Here is a 12782-nt window from a genome sequence, read left to right as displayed (position 1 = left end):
CTGTAAGAGCACTGTGCAGAGCGAGTTGTTTCTTAGCTTCCCAAAGAGCTGGAAGCAAGATGCTGTGGGGCCAAACTCGCCCTTTGAAAAGAAGCCTGCACGTTGGGCCTTTCAGCTCCAGGGCAACGTAGCACAAGCAGAGCAGAAGTGCTACTTCAGTCAGATGAGGCCTGCAAAGAAACTGCGTTTCACAGGCCTTTGGAAGAGATGTTCCCGGTAGGCTGTATGAGCACTGTGCAGAGCGAGTTGTTTCTTAGCTTCCCAAAGAGCTGGAAGCAAGATGCTGTGGGGCCCAACTCGCCCTTTGGAAAGAAGCCTGCACGTTGTGCCTTTCAGCTCTAGGGCAATGTAGCACACCCAGAGCAGAAGTCCTACTTCAGCCAGATCAGGCCTGCAAAGAAACTGCGTTTCACAGGCCTTTGGAAGGGAAGTTCCCGGTAGGCTCTAAGAGCACTGTGCAGAGCGAGTTGTTTCTTAGCTTCCCAAAGATCTGGAAGCAAGATTCTGTGGGGCCCAACTCGCCCTTTGGAAAGAAGCCTGCACGTGGTGCCTTTCAGCTCTAGGGCAATGTAGCACACCCAGAGCAGCAGTCCTACTTCAGCCAGATCAGGCCTGCAAAGAAAATGCGTTTCACAGGCCTTTGGAAGAGATGTTCCCGGTAGGCTGTAAGAGCACTGTGCGGAGCGAGTTGTTTCTTAGCTTCCCAAAGAGCTGGAAGCAAGATGCTGTGGGGCCCAACTCGCCCTTTGGAAAGATGCCTGCACGTTGTGCCTTTCAGCTCTAGGGCAATGTAGCACACCCAGAGCAGAAGTCCTACTTCAGCCAGATCAGGCCTGGAAAGAAACTGCGTTTCACAGGCCTTTGGAAGAGATGTTCCCGGTAGGGTGTAAGAGCACTGTGCAGAGCGAGTTGTTTCTTAGCTTCCCAAAGAGCTGGAAGCAAGATGCTGTGGGGCCCAACTCGCCCTTTGGAAAGAAGCCTGCACGTTGGGCCTTTCAGCTCTAGGGCAATGTAGCACACCCAGAGCAGGAGTCCTACTTCAGCCAGATCAGCCCTGCAAAGAAACTGCGTTTCACAGGTCGTTGGAAGAGATGTTCCCGGTAGGGTGTAAGAGCACTGTGCAGAGCGAGTTGTCTCTTAGCTTCCCAAAGAGCTGGAAGCAAGATGCTGTGGGGCCCAACTCGCCCTTTGGAAACAAGCCTGCACGTTGGGCCTTTCAGCTCTAGGGCAACGTAGCACACCCAGAGCAGAAGTGCTACTTCAGCCAGATCAGGCCTGCAAAGAAATTGCGTTACACAGGCCTTTGGAAGAGATGTTCCCGGTAGGCTGTAAGAGCACTGTGCAGAGCGAGTTGTTTCTTAGCTTCCCAAAGAGCTGGAACCAAGATGCTGTGGGGCCCAACTCGCCCTTTGGAAAGAAGCCTGCACGTTGGGCCTTTCAGCTCTAGGGCAATGTAGCACACCCAGAGCAGGAATCCTACTTCAGCCAGATCAGGCCTGCAAAGAAACTGCGTTTCACAGGCCGTTGGAAGAGATGTTCCCGGTAGGGTGTAAGAGCACTGTGCAGAGCGAGTTGTTTCTTAGCTTCCCAAAGAGCTGGAAGCAAGATGCTGTGGGGCCCAACTCGCCCTTTGGAAAGAAGCCTGCACGTTGGGCCTTTCAGCTCAAGGGCAATGTAGCACACCCAGAGCAGAAGTCCTACTTCAGCCAGATCAGGCCTGCAAAGAAAATGCGTTTCACAGGCCTTTGGAAGAGATGTTCCCGGTAGGCTGTAAGAACACTGTGCAGAGCGAGTTGTTTCTTAGGTTCCCAAAGAGCTGGAAGCAAGATGCTGTGGGGCCCCACTGGCCCTTTGGAAAGAAGCCTGCACGTTGTGTCTTTCAGCTCTAGGGCAACGTAGCACAAGCAGAGGAGAAGTGCTACTTCAGCCAGATCAGGCCTGCAAAGAAACTGCGTTTCACAGGCCTTTGGAATAGATGTTCCCACTAGGCTGTAACCACTGAGCAGAGCGAGTTGTTTCTTCGCTTCCCAAAGAGCTGGAAGCCAGATGCTGCGGGGCCCAACTCGCCCTTTGGAAAGAAGCCTGCACGTTGTGCCTTTCAGCTCTAGGACAATGTAGCACACCCAGAGCAGAGTCCTACTTCAGCCAGATCAGGCCTGCAAAGAAACTGCGTTTCACAGGCCCTTGGAAGAGATGTTCCCGGTAGGCTGTAGGAGCACGGTGCAGAGCGAGTTGTTTCTTAGCTTCCGAAAGAGCTGGAAGCAAGATGCTGTGGGGCCCAACTCGCCTTTGGAAAGAAGCCTGCACGTTGTGCCTTTCAGCTCTAGGGCAATTTAGCACACCCAGAGCAGAACTCCTTCTTCAGCCAGATAAGGCCTGCAAAGAAACTGCGTTTTACAGGCCCTTGGAAGAGATCTTCCCAGTAGGCTGTAAGAGCTCTGGGCAGAGCGAGTTGTTTCTTAGCTTCCCAAAGAGCTGGAAGCAAGATGCTGTGGGGCCCAACTCGCCCTTTGGAAAGAAGCCTGGACGTTGTGCCTTTCAGCTCTAGGGCAATGTAGCACACCCAGAGCAGAAGTCCTACTTCAGCCAGATCAGGCCTGCAAAGAAACTGCGTTTCACAGGCCTTTGGAAGAGATGTTCCCGGTAGGCTGTAAGAGCACTGTGCAGAGCGAGTTGTTTCTTAGCTTCCCAAAGAGCTGGAAGCAAGATGCTGTGGGGCCCAACTCGCCCTTTGGAAAGAAGCCTGCACGTTGGGTCTTTCAGCCCTAGGGCAATGTAGCACACCCAGAGCAGAAGTCCTACTCCAGCCAGATCAGGCCTGCAAAGAAACTGCGTTTCACAGGCCTTTGGAAGAGATGTTCCCGGTAGGGTGTAAGAGCACTGTGCAGAGCGAGTTGTTTCTTAGCTTCCCAAAGACCTGGAAGCAAGATGCTGTGGGGCCCAACTCGCCCTTTGGAAAGAAGCCTGCACGTTGTGTCTTTCAGCTCTAGGGCAACGTAGCACAAGCAGAGGAGAAGTGCTACTTCAGCCAGATCACGCCTGCAAAGAAACTGCATTTCACAGGCCTTTGGAAGAGATGTTCCCGGTAGGCTGTAAGAGCACTGTGCAGAGCGAGTTGTTTCTTAGCTTCCCAAAGAGCTGGAAGCAAGATGCTGTGGGGTCCCACTCGCCCTTTGGAAAGAGGCCTGCACGTTGGGCCTTTCAGCTCTAGGGCAATGTAGCACACCCAGAGCAGAAGTTCTACTTCAGCCAGATCAGGCCTGCAAAGAAACTGCGTTTCGAAGGCGTTTGGAAGAGATTTTCCCGGTAGGCTGTAAGAGCACTGTGCAGAGCGAGTTGTTTCTTAGCTTACCAAAGAGCTGGAAGCAAGATGCTGTGGGGCCCAACTCGCCCTTAGGAAAGAAGCCTGCACGTTGGGCCTTTCAGCTGTAGGGCAATGTAGCACACCCAGAGCAGAAGTCCTACTTCAGCCAGATCAGGCCTGAAAAGAAAATGCGTTTCACAGGCCTTTGGAAGAGATGTTCCCGGTAGGCTGTAAGAACACTGTGCAGAGCGAGTTGTTTCTTAGCTTCCCAAAGAGCTGGAAGCAAGATGCTGTGGGGCCCAACTCGCCCTTTGGAAAGAAGCCTGCACGTTGGGCCTTTCAGCTCTAGGGCAACGTAGCACACCCAGAGCAGAAGTCCTACTTCAGCCAGATCAGGCCTGCAAAGAAACTGCGTTTCACAGGCCTTTGGAAGAGATGTTCCCCTTAGGCTGTAAGAGCACTGTGCAGAGCGAGTTGTTTCTTAGCTTCCCAAAGAGCTGGAAGCCAGATGCTGTGGGGCCCAACTCGCCCTTTGGAAAGAAGCCTGAACGTTGTGCCTTTCAGCTCTAGGACAATGTAGCACACCCAGAGCAGGGTCCTACTTCAGCCAGATCAGGCCTGCAAAGAAACTGCGTTTCACAGGCCCTTGGAAGAGATGTTCCCGGTAGGCTGTAAGAGCACGGTGCAGAGCGAGTTGTTTCTTAGCTTCTGAAAGAGCTGGAAGCAAGAGGCTGTGGGGCCCAACTCGCCCTTTGGAAAGAAGCCTGCACGTTGTGCCTTTCAGCTCTAGGGCAATTTAGCACACCCAGAGCAGAAGTCCTTCTTCAGCCAGATCAGGCCTGCAAAGAAACTGCGTTTTACAGACCCTTGGAAGAGATGTTCCCGGTAGGCTGTAAGAGCACTGTGCAGAGCGAGTTGTTTCTTAGCTTCCCAAAGAGCTGGAAGCAAGATGCTGTGCGGCCCAACTCGCCCTTTGGAAAGAAGCCTGCACGTTGGGCCTTTCAGCTCTAGGGCAACGTAGCACACCCAGAGCAGAAGTGCTACTTCAGTCAGATCAGGCCTGCAAAGAAATTGCGTTACACAGGCCTTTGGAAGAGATGTTCCCGGTAGGCTGTAAGAGCACTGTGCAGAGCGAGTTGTTTCTTAGCTTCCCAAAGAGCTGGAGCCAAGATGCTGTAGGCCCCAACTCGTCCTTTGGAAAGAAGCCTGCACGTTGTGCCTTTCAGCTCTAGGGCAATGTAGCACACCCAGAGCAGCAGTCCTACTTCAGCCAGATCAGGCCTACAAAGAAACTGCGTTTCACAGGCCTTTGGAAGAGATGCTCCCGGTAGGCTGTAAGGGCACTGTGCAGAGCGAGTTGTTTCTTAGCTTCCCAAAGAGCTGGAAGCAAGATGCTGTGGGGCCCAACTCGCCCTTTGGAAAGAAGCCTGCACGTTGGGCCTTTCAGCTCTAGGGCAACGTAGCACAAGCAGAGCAGAAGTCCTACTTCAGCCAGATCAGGCCTGCAAAGAAACTGCGTTTCACAGGCCTTTGGAAGAGAAGTTCCCGGTAGGCTCTAAGAGCACTGTGCAGAGCGAGTTGTTTATGAGCTTCCCAAAGAGCTGGAAGCAAGATGCTGTGGGGCCCAACTCGCCCTTTGGAAAGAAGCCTGCACGTAGGGCCTTTCAGCTCTAGGGCAATGGAGCACACCCAGAGCAGGAGTCCTACTTCAGCCAGATCAGGCCTGCAAAGAAACTGCGTTACACAGGCCTTTGGAAGAGATGTTCCCACTAGGCTGTAACCACTGAGCAGAGCGAGTTGTTTCTTAGCTTCCCAAAGAGCTGGAAGCAAGATGCTGTGGGGCCCAACTCGCCCTTTGGAAAGAAGCCTTCACGTCGTGCCTTTCAGCTCTAGGGCAATGTAGCACACCCAGAGCAGAATTCCTACTTCACCCAGATCAGGCCTGCAAAGAAACTGCGTTTCACAGGCCTTTGGAAGAGATGTTCCCGGTAGGCTGTAAGAGCACTGTGCAGAGCGAGTTGTTTCTTAGGTTCCCAAAGAGCTGGAAGCAAGATGCTGTGGGGCCCAACTCGCCCTTTGAAAAGAAGCCTGCACGTTGGGCCTTTCAGCTCTAGGGCAACGTAGCACAAGCAGAGCAGAAGTGCTACTTCAGTCAGATCAGGCCTGCAAAGAAACTGCGTTTCACAGGCCTTTGGAAGAGATGTTCCCGGTAGGCTGTAAGAGCACTGTGCAGAGCGAGTTGTTTCTTAGCTTCCCAAAGAGCTGGAAGAAAGATTCTGTGGGGCCCAACTCGCCCTTTGGAAAGAAGCCTGCACGTTGTGCCTTTCAGCTCTAGGGCAATGTAGCACACCCAGAGCAGAAGTCCTACTTCAGCCAGATCAGGCCTGCAAAGAAACTGCGTTTCACAGGCCTTTGGAAGAGAAGTTGCCGGTAGGCTCTAAGAGCACTCTGCAGAGCGAGTTGTTTCTTAGCTTCCCAAAGAGCTGGAAGCAAGATGCTGTGGGGCCCAACTCGCCCTTTGGAAAGAAGCCGGCACGTTGTGCCTTTCAGCTCTAGGGCAATGTAGCACACCCAGAGCAGAAGTCCTACTTCAGCCAGATCAGGCCTGCAAAGAAAATGCGTTTCACAGGCCTTTGGAAGAGATGCTCCCGGTAGGCTGTAAGGGCACTGTGCAGAGCGAGTTGTTTCTTAGGTTCCCAAAGAGCTGGAAGCAAGATGCTGTGGGGCCCAAGTCGCCCTTTGGAAAGAAGCCTGCACGTTGTTCCTTTCAGCTCTAGGGCAATGTAGCACACCCAGAGCAGAAGTCCTACTTCAGCCAGATCAGGCCTGAAAAGAAACTGCGTTTCACAGGCCTTTGGAAGAGATGTTCCCGGAAGGGTGTAAAGAGCACTGTGCAGAGCGAGTTGTTTCTTAGCTTCCCAAAGAGCTGGAAGCAAGATGCTGTGGGGCCCAACTCGCCCTTTGGAAAGAAGCCTGCACTTTGGGACGTTCAGCCCTAGGGCAATGTAGCACACCCAGAGCAGAAGTCCTACTTCAGCCAGATCAGGCCTGCAAAGAAACTGCGTTTCACAGGCCTTTGGAAGAGATGTTCCCAGTAGGCTGTAAGAGCACTGTGCAGAGCTAGTTGTTTCTTAGCTTCCCAAAGAGCTGGAAGCAAGATGCTGTGGGGCCCAACTCGCCCTTTGGAAAGATGCCTGCACGTTGTGCCTTTCAGCTCTAGGGCAATGTAGCACACCCAGAGCAGAAGTCCTACTTCAGCCAGATCAGGCCTGCAAAGAAACTGCGTTTCACAGGCCTTTGGAAGAGATGTTCCCGGTAGGGTGTAAGAGCACTGTGCAGAGCGAGTTGTTTCTTAGCTTCCCAAAGAGCTGGAAGCAAGATGCTGTGGGGCCCAACTCGCCCTTTGGAAAGAAGCCTGCACGTTGGGTCTTTCAGCTCTAGGGCAATGTAGCACACCCAGAGCAGGAGTCCTACTTCAGCCAGATCAGGCCTGCAAAGAAACTGCGTTTCACAGGCCGTTGGAAGAGATGTTCCCGGTAGGGTGTAAGAGGACTGTGCAGAGCGAGTTGTTTCTTAGCTTCCCAAAGAGCTGGAAGCAAGATGCTGTGGGGCCCAACTCGCCCTTTGGAAAGAAGCCTGCACGTTGGGCCTTTCAGCTCTAGGGCAACGTAGCACACCCAGAGCAGAAGTGCTACTTCAGTCAGATCAGGCCTGCAAAGAAATTGCGTTACACAGGCCTTTGGAAGAGATGTTCCCGGTAGGCTGTAAGAGCACTGTGCAGAGCGAGTTGTTTCTTAGCTTCCCAAAGAGCTGGAACCAAGATGCTGTAGGCCCCAACTCGCCCTTTGGAAAGAAGCCTGCACGTTGTGCCTTTCAGCTCTAGGGCAATGTAGCACACCCAGAGCAGCAGTCCTACTTCAGCCAGATCAGGCCTACAAAGAAACTCAGTTTCACAGGCCTTTGGAAGAGATGCTCCCGGTAGGCTGTAAGGGCACTGTGCAGAGCGAGTTGTTTCGTAGCTTCCCAAAGAGCTGGAAGCAAGATGCTGTGGGGCCCCACTGGCCCTTTGGAAACAAGCCTGCACGTTGTGTCTTTCAGCTCTAGGGCAACGTAGCACAAGCAGAGGAGAAGTGCTACTTCAGCCAGATCACGCCTGCAAAGAAACTGCATTTCACACGCCTTTGGAAGAGATGTTCACGGTAGGCTGTAAGAGCACTGTGCAGAGCGAGTTGTTTCTTAGCTTCCCAAAGAGCTGGAAGCAAGATGCTGTGGGGCCCAACTCGCCCTTTGGAAAGAAGCCTGCACGTTGGGCCTTTCAGCTCTAGGGCAATGTAGCACACCCAGAGCAGAAGTCCTACTTCAGCCAGATCAGGCCTGCAAAGAAACTGCGTTTCGAAGGCTTTTGGAAGAGATTTTCCCGGTAGGCTGTAAGAGCACTGTGCAGAGCGAGTTGTTTCTTAGCTTCCCAAAGAGCTGGAAGCAAGATGCTGTGGGGCCCCACTGGCCCTTTGCAAAGAAACCTGCACGTTGGGCCTTTCAGCTCTAGGGCAATGTAGCACACCCAGAGCAGAAGTCCTACTTCAGCCAGATCAGGCCTACAAAGAAACTGCGTTTCACAGGCCTTTGGAAGAGATGTTCCCGGTAGGCTGTAAGAGCACTGTGCAGAGCGAGTTGTTTCTTAGCTTCCCAAAGAGCTAGAAGCAAGATGCTGTGGGGCCCAACTCGCCCTTTGGAAAGAAGCCTGCACGTTGGGCCTTTCAGCTCTAGGGCAATGTAGCACACCCAGAGCAGGAGTCCTACTTCAGCCAGATCAGGCCTGCAAAGAAACTGCGTTTCACAGGCCGTTGGAAGAGATGTTCCCGGTAGGGTGTAAGAGCACTGTGCAGAGCGAGTTGTTTCTTAGCTTCCCAAAGAGCTGGAAGCAAGATGCTGTGGGGCCCAACTCGCCCTTTGGAAAGAAGCCTGCACGTTGGGCCTTTCAGCTCAAGGGCAATGTAGCACACCCAGAGCAGAAGTCCTACTTCAGCCAGATCAGGCCTGCAAAGAAAATGCGTTTCACAGGCCTTTGGAAGAGATGTTCCCGGTAGGCTGTAAGAACACTGTGCAGAGCGAGTTGTTTCTTAGGTTCCCAAAGAGCTGGAAGCAAGATGCTGTGGGGCCCCACTGGCCATTTGGAAAGAAGCCTGCACGTTGTGTCTTTCAGCTCTAGGGCAACGTAGCACAAGCAGAGGAGAAGTGCTACTTCAGCCAGATCAGGCCTGCAAAGAAACTGCGTTTCACAGGCCTTTGGAATAGATGTTCCCACTAGGCTGTAACCACTGAGCAGAGCGAGTTGTTTCTTCGCTTCCCAAAGAGCTGGAAGCCAGATGCTGTGGGGCCCAACTCGCCCTTTGGAAAGAAGCCTGCACGTTGTGCCTTTCAGCTCTAGGACAATGTAGCACACCCAGAGCAGAGTCCTACTTCAGCCAGATCAGGCCTGCAAAGAAACTGCGTTTCACAGGCCCTTGGAAGAGATGTTCCCGGTAGGCTGTAGGAGCACGGTGCAGAGCGAGTTGTTTCTTAGCTTCCGAAAGAGCTGGAAGCAAGATGCTGTGGGGCCCAACTCGCCTTTGGAAAGAAGCCTGCACGTTGTGCCTTTCAGCTCTAGGGCAATTTAGCACACCCAGAGCAGAACTCCTTCTTCAGCCAGATAAGGCCTGCAAAGAAACTGCGTTTTACAGGCCCTTGGAAGAGATCTTCCCAGTAGGCTGTAAGAGCTCTGTGCAGAGCGAGTTGTTTCTTAGCTTCCCAAAGAGCTGGAAGCAAGATGCTGTGGGGCCCAACTCGCCCTTTGGAAAGAAGCCTGGACGTTGGGCCTTTCAGCTCTAGGGCAATGTAGCACACCCAGAGCAGAAGTCCTACTTCAGCCAGATCAGGCCTGCAAAGAAACTGCGTTTCACAGGCCTTTGGAAGAGATGTTCCCGGTAGGCTGTAAGAGCACTGTGCAGAGCGAGTTGTTTCTTAGCTTCCCAAAGAGCTGGAAGCAAGATGCTGTGGGGCCCAACTCGCCCTTTGGAAAGAAGCCTGCACGTTGGGTCTTTCAGCCCTAGGGCAATGTAGCACACCCAGAGCAGAAGTCCTACTCCAGCCAGATCAGGCCTGCAAAGAAACTGCGTTTCACAGGCCTTTGGAAGAGATGTTCCCGGTAGGCTGTAAGAGCACTGTGCAGAGCGAGTTGTTTCTTAGCTTCCCAAAGACCTGGAAGCAAGATGCTGTGGGGCCCAACTCGCCCTTTGGAAAGAAGCCTGCACGTTGTGTCTTTCAGCTCTAGGGCAACGTAGCACAAGCAGAGGAGAAGTGCTACTTCAGCCAGATCACGCCTGCAAAGAAACTGCATTTCACAGGCCTTTGGAAGAGATGTTCCCGGTAGGCTGTAAGAGCACTGTGCAGAGCGAGTTGTTTCTTAGCTTCCCAAAGAGCTGGAAGCAAGATGCTGTGGGGTCCCACTCGCCCTTTGGAAAGAAGCCTGCACGTTGGGCCTTTCAGCTCTAGGGCAATGTAGCAGACCCAGAGCAGAAGTCCTACTTCAGCCAGATCAGGCCTGCAAAGAAACTGCGTTTCGAAGGCGTTTGGAAGAGATTTTCCCGGTAGGCTGTAAGAGCACTGTGCAGAGCGAGTTGTTTCTTAGCTTACCAAAGAGCTGGAAGCAAGATGCTGTGGGGCCCAACTCGCCCTTAGGAAAGAAGCCTGCACGTTGGGCCTTTCAGCTGTAGGGCAATGTAGCACACCCAGAGCAGAAGTCCTACTTCAGCCAGATCAGGCCTGAAAAGAAAATGCGTTTCACAGGCCTTTGGAAGAGATGTTCCCGGTAGGCTGTAAGAACACTGTGCAGAGCGAGTTGTTTCTTAGGTTCCCAAAGAGCTGGAAGCAAGATGCTGTGGGGCCCAACTCGCCCTTTGGAAAGAAGCCTGCACGTTGGGCCTTTCAGCTCTAGGGCAACGTAGCACACCCAGAGCAGAAGTCCTACTTCAGCCAGATCAGGGCTGCAAAGAAACTGCGTTTCACAGGCCTTTGGAAGAGATGTTCCCGGTAGGATGTAAGAGCACTGTGCAGAGCGAGTTGTTTCTTAGGTTCACAAAGAGCTGGAAACAAGATGCTGTGGGGCCCAACTCGCCCTTTGGAAAGAAGCCTGCACGTTGTGCCTTTCAGCTCTAGGGCAATGTAGCACACCCAGAGCAGAAGTCCAACTTCAGGCAGATCAGGCCTGCAAAGAAACTGCGTTTCACAGGCCTTTGGAAGTGATTTTCCCGGTAGGCTGTAAGAGCACTGTGCAGAGCGAGTTGTTTCTTAGCTTCCCAAAGAGCTGGAAGCCAGATGCTGTGGGGCCCAACTCGCCCTTTGAAAAGAAGCCTGAACGTTGTGCCTTTCAGCTCTAGGACAATGTAGCACACCCAGAGCAGGGTCCTACTTCAGCCAGATCAGGCCTGCAAAGAAACTGCGTTTCACAGGCCCTTGGAAGAGATGTTCCCGGTAGGCTGTAAGAGCACGGTGCAGAGCGAGTTGTTTCTTAGCTTCTGAAAGAGCTGGAAGCAAGAGGCTGTGGGGCCCAACTCGCCCTTTGGAAAGAAGCCTGCACGTTGTGCCTTTCAGCTCTAGGGCAATTTAGCACACCCAGAGCAGAAGTCCTTCTTCAGCCAGATCAGGCCTGCAAAGAAACTGCGTTTTACAGACCCTTGGAAGAGATGTTCCCGGTAGGCTGTAAGAGCACTGTGCAGAGCGAGTTGTTTCTTAGCTTCCCAAAGAGCTGGAAGCAAGATGCTGTGCGGCCCAACTCGCCCTTTGGAAAGAAGCCTGCACGTTGGGCCTTTCAGCTCTAGGGCAAAGTAGCACACCCAGAGCAGAAGTGCTACTTCAGTCAGATCAGGCCTGCAAAGAAATTGCGTTACACAGGCCTTTGGAAGAGATGTTCCCGGTAGGCTGTAAGAGCACTGTGCAGAGCGAGTTGTTTCTTAGCTTCCCAAAGAGCTGGAACCAAGATGCTGTAGGCCCCAACTCGTCCTTTGGAAAGAAGCCTGCACGTTGTGCCTTTCAGCTCTAGGGCAATGTAGCACACCCAGAGCAGCAGTCCTACTTCAGCCAGATCAGGCCTACAAAGAAACTGCGTTTCACAGGCCTTTGGAAGAGATGCTCCCGGTAGGCTGTAAGGGCACTGTGCAGAGCGAGTTGTTTCTTAGCTTCCCAAAGAGCTGGAAGCAAGATGCTGTGGGGCCCAACTCGCCCTTTGGAAAGAAGCCTGCACGTTGGGCCTTTCAGCTCTAGGGCAACGTAGCACAAGCAGAGCAGAAGTCCTACTTCAGCCAGATCAGGCCTGCAAAGAAACTGTGTTTCACAGGCCTTTGGAAGAGAAGTTCCCGGTAGGCTCTAAGAGCACTGTGCAGAGCGAGTTGTTTATGAGCTTCCCAAAGAGCTGGAAGCAAGATGCTGTGGGGCCCAACTCGCCCTTTGGAAAGAAGCCTGCACGTAGGGCCTTTCAGCTCTAGGGCAATGTAGCACACCCAGAGCAGGAGTCCTACTTCAGCCAGATCAGGCCTGCAAAGAAACTGCGTTACACAGGCCTTTGGAAGAGATGTTCCCACTAGGCTGTAACCACTGAGCAGAGCGAGTTGTTTCTTAGCTTCCCAAAGAGCTGGAAGCAAGATGCTGTGTGGCCCAACTCGCCCTTTGGAAAGAAGCCTTCACGTCGTGCCTTTCAGCTCTAGGGCAATGTAGCACACCCAGAGCAGAATTCCTACTTCACCCAGATCAGGCCTGCAAAGAAACTGCGTTTCACAGGCCGTTGGAAGAGATGTTCCCGGTAGGCTGTAAGAGCACTGTGCAGAGCGAGTTGTTTCTTAGCTTCCCAAAGAGATGGAAGCAAGACGCTGTGGGGTCCAACTCGCCCTTTGGAAAGAAGCCTGCACGTTTTGCCTTTCAGCTCTAGGGCAATGTAGCACACCCAGAGCAGAAGTCCTACTTCAGCCAGATCAGGCCTGCAAAGAAACTGCGTTGCACAGGCCTTTGGAAGAGATGTTCCCACTAGGCTGTAACCACTGAGCAGAGCGAGTTGTTTCTTCGCTTCCCAAAGACCTGGAAGCAAGATGCTGTGGGGCCCAACTCGCCCTTTGGAAAGAAGCCTGCACGTTGTGCCTTTCAGCTCTAGGACAATGTAGCACACCCAGAGCAGAAGTCCTACTTCAGCCAGATCAGGCCTGCAAAGAAACTGCGTTTCACAGGCCCTTGGAAGAGATGTTCCCGGTAGGCTGTAAGAGCACTGTGCAGAGCGAGTTGTTTCTTAGCTTCCCAAAGAGCTGGAAGCAAGATGCTGTGGGGCCCAACTCCCCCTTTGGAAAGAAGCCTGCACGTTGTGCCTTTCAGCTCTAGGGCAAATTAGCACACCCAGAGCAGAAGTCCTTCTTCAGCCAGATCAGGCCTGCAAAGAAACTGCGCTTTACAGGCCTTT

This window comes from Equus caballus, chromosome 13 (assembly GCF_041296265.1).
Source record: "Equus caballus isolate H_3958 breed thoroughbred chromosome 13, TB-T2T, whole genome shotgun sequence".
NCBI lineage: Eukaryota > Metazoa > Chordata > Mammalia > Perissodactyla > Equidae > Equus > Equus caballus.
The sequence above is the reverse complement of the archived record's forward strand: the minus strand, read 5'-3'. Positions refer to the sequence as shown.